We start from the raw sequence: 9,448 nt of genomic DNA, 5'->3' as shown, positions 1-9,448 counted from the left end.
TTTTAGAGGCGCCTTTGGAAAACTGGGCTTCATGCATGTGACATATTTAAGCGGCGTTCTAGGAAAACGGTGCTTAATGCACGTGCGTAAAGTGTCGTTATAAATAAGCCTTTGCAGTCTGAGCACCCTTTTCAGGGACCAAACTATTCGCTCTTATGGAACTTTGTGTTTCCAATAAGTATCTTCTTAGCGAAAATCCAGTTAAGGCGGAAAGTGCTGTCCTTAACTAGCCTGTGCGTACTGCATAGGCTTGTCTGAGATGCCAATTTACGCACATGCATTAAGCCCCGTTTTTTTTTCAGAGGGCCGCTCAAAATTGGCTCGTACGGAACTGTGAAGATCTGTAAACCGCTGAAGGAGAATTATGGCCAATCAACCAGCTTTGCTCTATCATATCATGTTACTGGTCTAATCTGGGCCCAGGCTCTCGACGAATAGTCGACTTCCGGGAGTCAGAGTTGCCTGTTTTCCAACTTTTCAACATACGGTAAACGAGGTTGCGTAGTGAGAAATATGCGTCTGAGTATACCTGTGTTTGTTAATTGCGACAATATGACGAATCCGTTGTGTTTATTCGGAACTTCCATCTAATAGGATGTCAGAACGGTTCTTTTTAATTGTGTTTGATTTTGAGTGCAGAAACCCCAAAATGCTTCCGTTTTGTAATGTTTAATCGACGTATTTTGTGCCAACATTATCATGTTTGTAGCCTGTGATGTTTTTATTTTGTATGGAACGTACTGTTTGGGGCAGTGCTCATTGTGCGGGACAAATGTTAAAGAAAAACTATTAATTTACTTGTGTATGTACGACTAGTATTAATAATACGTTGTTTTTGATACATAACGGATCGATTTGATTGATCGATACCAAGCGATATTTACACGTGTGCGCTTGTACACTCATGTTATACTGATGGCTTAATGCATTTGCTCAAAGTATTGTCCCAGATAAGCCTGTGCAATCCGAGCGGACCTCAGTGATGACACTTTGCTATCCGTTTCTAGTAAATATCTTCTTCGCGAAAATCCAGTTTAGGCGGAGAGTGTCGTCCCTGATTAGCCTGTGCCTTTAAGCTTTTTTGAATATTTTTTTATGAGCTTCACTTAAGCAGAAAACTCAAAGAAAACGAGTTTTTTTTGGTGAAAGAATGAAATTATAATTTCCTTGTTGTACTAATTCAAGAAGTACCTTTTTTATGAAAATTCACATTCATTGACTATACTCAATAACTGAACGACATGAAAATGATATAACATACATGTATTCCCCACTGCCGTTTTTCAATAACCACCTTTTTTATCAGTCACGGAAATACATTATTTTATACCCGAAGCTAGTATGCGCGCTCACACTTTGTTTACATATGCAACAACACATTGATAGAATATAAAATCAACAATAAAAGCGGATATAATATCATTATTTATTGAAATCTGGATAACATTGGTGTATTTAACCATTCCAAAATTCTAACATTCTTAAATCAAGCAAATTAAAAGAAAAACAAATAGTGTTTTGTACAACAATCACTGATTAACAAAACTGGGTCTTCGCTAATCAGCATCAATACTAAACATAAATAAAAATGTCATAACTGGTTACTTGTATTTTTTAAAATTATTTTTAACAAATTACTTATCATTTTCCAAACGAATTTCAGAATACAACAATTAAGGTTTCATTAAGACCATTTAACCACAAACTACTGGTTCTATCGTCTCAAAGCCCATATAAATGTATCACAGAACGTTGAAGAAAAAATATCGACTTTTTTCCCTGTATGTTCATGATCCGTCACAGTTAATGCACATTAAACGTTCACGTCCATCTGATCATATCTGTTATAACGTTTTAAATTCATTATAAAAACTGTTTCAGAGTATGGCATATTTACTAATGTCAAGTTTGACATAATTAAAGCATTGTGAGCAGTTCTGTATGTAGAGCAGAACAGATGCCATAATGTGTTGGTAAACTACAAAAAAAGCTGCATTGCTTTGTAGAAATGATTTATTTTCTTGCCAAAGAACAACAAAAAATTATCCTGTCATGAACATAGCTGATATTTTTTGTCTGAAAACCCTTAAGGTTATCCGAAAATGATTGAACGGGGATATAACAAAAAGACAACGCAGTCTGTCGAAAATTCTGTATACAATCGTTAATTGTTATAAAACGTGGTATAATGCAAAATTATTAACCAGTGACTCATTAGTCTTCGGAAATAGTCGACGGGTGTCTTTTGATTTCCGTCATTTTCGGAAGCTGGCATAACATTCTGTTAATAATGATCTAAAATGTTCTCTCTTTCTTGTCGGTAGCATATTGAATTCAACATTATTGTAACGCTTAAATACGAAGACTCAATGGATTCCGGGAAAAGATAAATAATCGTTTTTGCGTCGAATAAAGTAGGGTGCATCTTTAATATAGTTCAAATATTTTTTTACTCGTCAAAAGACATTGGGTGCGAACGCACCCTACGCACCCCCCCTGGCTACAGGTATGATGTGTGGTTAGTCAGCGCAGGCTGATCATGGACGACACTTTCCGTCTGCAGTGGTTTTTTGTTTAGAGCAGATTTCCTTTAAGTAAAAACTCCATAGAAGTGGACGGCACAGGCTGGTCTGGGACTGCACCTTATACTCATGCATTAAGTCCTGTTTTCACAGAAAGACGCTTTTATGGAAGGTCTTTGATGCTAAGCAGATTTCTCAGAATTGTCAATAATGGGTTTACACGGCAAGATATCACTGAATCCAACTACACATGGAAATGGCAGAGTCAAAGAGTCAAGAGGTGACATACATCACAGCTTATCAGTGCATAAGGCTGCCAATGCTAAGCCGAGGCAATGATTGTCTTGTCTTTCATGTGGAAATAATGTCACCTTGATGCTGAAACAATCCAAGGAAGCTAAGTTAATGAAATGATGTTATTATAACCATATTTATTCCAGCAGAAATTACCATTTCTGTGTTCATAAAAGGATCGATTGTTATTTTCTCATTGTCTTGTTGGGTGTGGAAATAACTCTATTTTTTAAAGCCTATATCTTAATTGTGATTGAGAGTGCAACACATGGTTTTATGAAATGATGTAAAATGGAATTGGACACAAACCTTTTTGGTAAGTTTTGGTGTTACTATTAATGAAATATTACTACATATTATAAAGTTTGTTTTGTAGTGTTTTAATGAAAAATAATTAAAGATTTCTTATTGTTCATCAGCTAATAAACATTACAATAGTCAGAAGTTCAGGGGCATTTATGTATTTAACCACAAGGACCTCAGATTAATATGATTTGGACAATATTTACTGTTGAATTTCAGTTTGTAACTATGATGACCTTTTGACTTGTTTATTGAACAGTTTGTCAGCAATAATGGAGCTGGTCTCTGAGAAAACCAGGCTTTATGCATGTAAGTCATGTATCAACCAAGATTTAGCCTGTGAAAAAGTCCACACAGGCTAATCTGAGACACACTCAGTCTAATAGCCTGTGAACAAGTCCACACAGGCTAATCTGAGACACACTCAGTCTAATAGCCTGTGAACAAGTGCACACAGGCTAATCTGAGACACACTCAGTCTAAATAACAAGTCCACACAGGCTAATCTGAGACACACTCAGTCTAAATAACAAGTCCACACAGGCTAATCTGAGACACACTCAGTCTAAATAACAAGTCCACACAGGCTAATCTGAGACACACTCAGTCTAAATAACAAGTCCACACAGGCTAATCTGAGACACACTCAGTCTAAATAACAAGTCCACACAGGCTAATCTGAGACACACTCAGTCTAAATAACAAGTCCACACAGGCTAATCTGAGACACACTCAGTCTAAATAACAAGTCCACACAGGCTAATCTGAGACACACTCAGTCTAACACACAGGCTAATCTGAGACACACTCAGTCTAAATAACATTTTCCTTAAGAAGATACTTCCTGTAAACTATAGAAATCAATAAAAGGGGAAAGTGTCGTTCTTTATAAACCTGCGCATCTTAATCTGAGACACAGGTGCTTAGCGTGTGGCTGTGATATTAATTAGTGAAAACATCATTTTGAATGATAAATAATCATATTATAACGGAAAATCAACTTGTCTGAAAAAATTAATTCACTATCATATATGTATATAACAAGGTATTCAACTCGAAATCACCCGAAAACAGGGTGCATCGCTTTGAACAGCCATTACTTCACCAATTTTGCAGCGATTTTCATGAACCCGATCTTATTCAACGCAGAAATGAATATCCTTTCTGGAAATGTATATATCTTGTTATATTTCTACACAGGCTGGGTCAAATGTTAAAAAAATAAAACGATATACAATTTGCGTAACCTAAGTGACAGCGATCAGACAGGATTAATGAATGAAATCTCCAGGTGTAAAGACACACCTTCGCATTGGACCAATGAAATCACTCGTGTGTTTAAAATGTCAGCTAGTTGAAATGTATGTAAACAAAGGTTTCAAACGGCGCTGGACAGTTAATATTTATGCATAATGCAACGGCAAGCGTGGTAAGAATGTTTTTTCATACGTTTTATTGAATTATGGTATCGAGGTCCGTGAACTTTGCTGGGAAAATGCCCTTTACTCCATGAAGATTTCAGTCTTAGATCCGGTCTGATCGATGTCAAGTGGGTGACGCGAGTTGTGTATCGTGTTATTTCTTAAAAGTTGACCAAGTATTTTTAAAAATATTGCAAGACATGAACATTTCCAGATAGGAAATTCATTTATGCGTTGAATAAGACCGAGATCGTGACCATCGCTGCAAAATTGATGAAGTAATGGCTGTTCAAAGCGATTCACTCTGTTTTCAGGTGATTTCGAGTTGAATACCTTGTTATATATGTATATTTGACAGTGAATTTTTTTTTCCAGAAAAGTTGAGTTTTCGTTATAATATGATTATTTATCATTCAAAATGATGTTTTCACTAATTAATATCATTATATAAGCCACACCCTTACCACCTGTGATCTGAGACACCCCTTTATTCTTGTGGATGAAACCCAGTTTTCCATGAGTCTGCCCACTGAAATCATTTTGTACTGGTTGTATCGAATTACTGAACTGTTAAATAAAGATGTTACTCATTCTTCATCAATAAAAAGAACTCATCTTGTCATCTCTTAAGACTATAAAACTTTGCAGTGAATAAAAAAATGTGATTCCACTTTGAACAAATCATTTGAGCCTTGGATAAATGCTATTGAGCTGCACCCTGGTCTGGGAAAACAGGGCTAAATGCATGTGCATATTGTTATCCCAGATTAGCCTGTGCAGAATTCACTTTCTGCCCGTATTTGATTTTTTTTTAGAAGAAACTTCTACTATACTAAAAATTCAATAAAACGGAACGTGTCATTACTTAATAATAAGCCTCATAATACACTTATATGATCATAATTGATATATGATCAGCTCATATTCAGTCCTTTTTTCCCCCTAAACATTAGTTTGAATGTGACATCGTGGCTACAGTGATAATTTATTACACAAAAGAGGAAATTATAGTATTGTGTATGATCTATACAGCCTATTTAAATGTGAAAATCAGGAACATTTCATAATATAGAAAACACATATCAGTTTATTTCAATATTTTTTCTTACTGTGGCACATTGAGTAGTTTTCTCACACAAGACAGAACTTTGAAAAAAAAATAATTGTTTTCTCAGGCAGGCACTTTAATTTTTGCTGCAATTCTTTTATAATTATATAACATGTTTTGTGTTCCTCCTTTAATTTGATGTTTGTATTGTAATTAACATATCTTAAAAAGAAAAAACAACACTTGTAATTCACTGGGAAGAGGTCGGTAACTGTGCAGCTTAAATTCTGGAAATATCCCATGCTAGTAGCATAGAAATCTCATTCAGGATGCAGGTCATACTATCATTAGTACTTAGCTAATAGCTTTTGATATTTATGGTGCCAGTATTTATGTGTACCGTAAGTGTTCTGGTGATTCATACATGTGTTACTAGCAGAACATGCATGCTCAGCAATCACCATGTTGTCAGTTGGTGAGGTATATTTAGGACAGTTGTTTCCAAACTCAGAGAATATTGTTACAAATATTGTGATTGCATGCTTTGTTCTTGTTTGACAAGTATCTCATGTTGGAATATTTTTGGCCACAAGGTAAACAGTGCTGATAATGTATTTCCTTGATGTTAGGTTATGTAGGTATCCACAATCCTCGAAAATAACTTGTGATTACTTGTGATAAAATAATAGTTCAACCAGATGAAGAAAACAGCATGAAATATGCTCTTGCTGTACCGCTTGTAAAACCTGCATATTTAAAGAAATAAGTTTCAGAACACAATACATAACCATTTAACTTGCCACAATACATAACCATTTCAATTGCCACATTACATAACCATTTCACTTGCCACAATACATAACCATTTCACTTGCTACAATACATAACCATTTCCAGGCCACATTACATAAACTGATTTAACTGGCAACAATACATAACTATTTCACTGGCCACAATACATAACCATTTCACTTGCAACAATACATAAGTATTTCACTGGCAACAATACATAACCATATCACTTGCCACAATACATAACTATTTCACTGGCCACACTACATAACCATTTCAGAGGCCACAATACATAACCATTTCACTTGCCACACAACATAACCATTTCACTTGCCTAGATACATAACCATTTCACATGTCACAATACATAACCATTTCACTGGCCACAATACAAACCATTCCACTTGCCACAATACATAACCAATTCACTTGCCACAATACATTATCATTTCACTGGCCACGATACATAACCATTTCAATGGCAACAATACATAACTATTTCAATGGCCACAAGACATAACCATTTCACTTGCCACAATACATAACCATTTCACTTGCCACAATACATAACCATTTCACTGGTCACATACACAACCATTTCACTGGCCACAATACATAACACTTCACTTGCCACAATACATTAACATTTCACTGCCCACAAAACAACTATTTCACTGGCCACAATACATAACCATTTCACTGGGCACAATACATAACCATTTCACTTGCCATAATACATAACTATTTCAATGGTCACAATACATAAACACTACACTGGCCACAACAATTAGCCATTTCACTTTCCACAATACAAAACCATTTCACTTGCCACAATACATAACTATTTCACTGGCCACAATTCATAACCATTTCACTGGCCACAATACACAAACACTTCACTGGCCACAATACGTAACCATTAACTTGCCACAATACATAGCCATTTCACTTGCCACAATACATAACTATTTCATGGGTCACAATACATAACCTCTTAACTTGCCATTTACATAAACATTTCACTGGCCACAATAAATAACCAATAAACTTGCCACAATACATAATCATTTCAATGGCCACAATACATAACCATTTCACTTGCCACACTACATAACCATTTCAATTACCACAATACATAACCATTTCACTAGCCACAATACATTATCGTTTCACTGGCCACAATACATAGCCATTTCACTGTCCACAATACATAACCATTTCAATTGCCACAATACATAACTATTTCACTGGCCACAATTCATAACCATTTCACTGGCCACAATAAACAATCACTTCACTGGCCACAATACATCACCATTTAACACGCCACAATACATAACCATTTCTCTTGCCACAATACATAACTATTTCACTGGTCACAATACATAACCACTTCACTGGCCATTTACATAAACATTTCACTGGCCACAATAAATAACCAATTCACTTGCCACAATACATAATCATTTCAATGGCCACAATACATAGCCATTTCACTTGCCACAATACATAACCATTTCACATGCCACAATACATAACCACTTCACTGGCCACAATACATAACCATTTCAATGTCAACAATACATCACTATTTCAATGGCAACAATACATAAAAACTTCACTGGCCACAATACATAACCATTTCACTTGCCACAATACATAACCATTTCACTGGCCACATGCATAACCATTTCACTGGCCACAATACATAACCACTTCACTTGCCACAATACATAACCATTTCACTGCCCACAAAACAACTATTTCACTGGCCACAATACATAACCATTTCACTGACCACAATACATAACCATTTCACTTGCCACAATACATAACTATTTCAATGGCCACAATACATAAACACTTCACTGGCCACATACATAACCATTTAACTGGTCACAATACATAACCATTTCAATGGCCACAATACATAAACACTTCACTGGCCACATACATAACCATTTCACTGGTCACAATACATAACCACTTCACTTGCAACAATACATAACCATTTCACTTGCCACAAAAAATTACCATTTCACTGGCCACAATACATAACCATTTCACTTGCCACAATACATAACCATTTCACTTGCCACAATACATAACCATTTCACTTGCCACAATACATAACTATTTCAATGTCTACAATACATAAACACTTCACTGGCCACAATACATAACCATTTCACTTGCCACAATACATAACCATTTCACTTGCCACAATACATAACCATTTCACTTGCCACATTACATAACCATTTCACTTTCCACAATACATAAACCATTTTACTTTCAACAATACATAACCATTTCACTTGCCACAATGCATAACTATTTCACTGGCCACAATACATTACCACTTCACTGACCACAAAACATGACCATTTCACTTGCCACAATACATAACCACTTCACTGGCCACAATGCATAACCATTTCACTGCCCACAAAACATAATCATTTCACTGACCACAATACAAAACCACTTCACTGGCCATAATACATAAACATTTCACTGGCCACAATACATGTACATAACAATTCACTGGCCACAATAAATAACCATTTCACTGACCACAATACATTACCATTTCACTTGCCACAATACATAACCATTTCACTGGCCACAATACATAACCATTTCACTGGTCACAATACATAACCATTTCACTGGCCACAATACATTACCATTTCACTTGACACAATGCATAACCATTTCATTTGCCACTATACATAACCATTTCACTGGCCACAATACATTACAATTTCATTTGACACAATTCATAATATTAATTTGCAGGTCCATGATCTTGTACTTACCAGGTACGTAACCATTAACTTACGCGGTACACTACCATTCCCTTGCCCTGATAAAACCCCGAAAATGTGCCATGTGCCTATCCATTCACTTGCCCTGGTACCTAACAGATGTCTGCAGGTTTAAGGATACGGCTGCAACGAGGGGGTAGAACAAATATAATGAGGTTTTAATCAAAGCCCATTTTATTTAACCAACTGAAACATGGGATTTATCGCCTGTAAGTAGCAGTAATTTCGTCTGGTCAA

This window comes from Dreissena polymorpha, chromosome 4, assembly GCF_020536995.1.
Source record: "Dreissena polymorpha isolate Duluth1 chromosome 4, UMN_Dpol_1.0, whole genome shotgun sequence".
Lineage (NCBI taxonomy): Eukaryota > Metazoa > Mollusca > Bivalvia > Myida > Dreissenidae > Dreissena > Dreissena polymorpha.
This window is presented reverse-complemented; position numbering follows the sequence as displayed.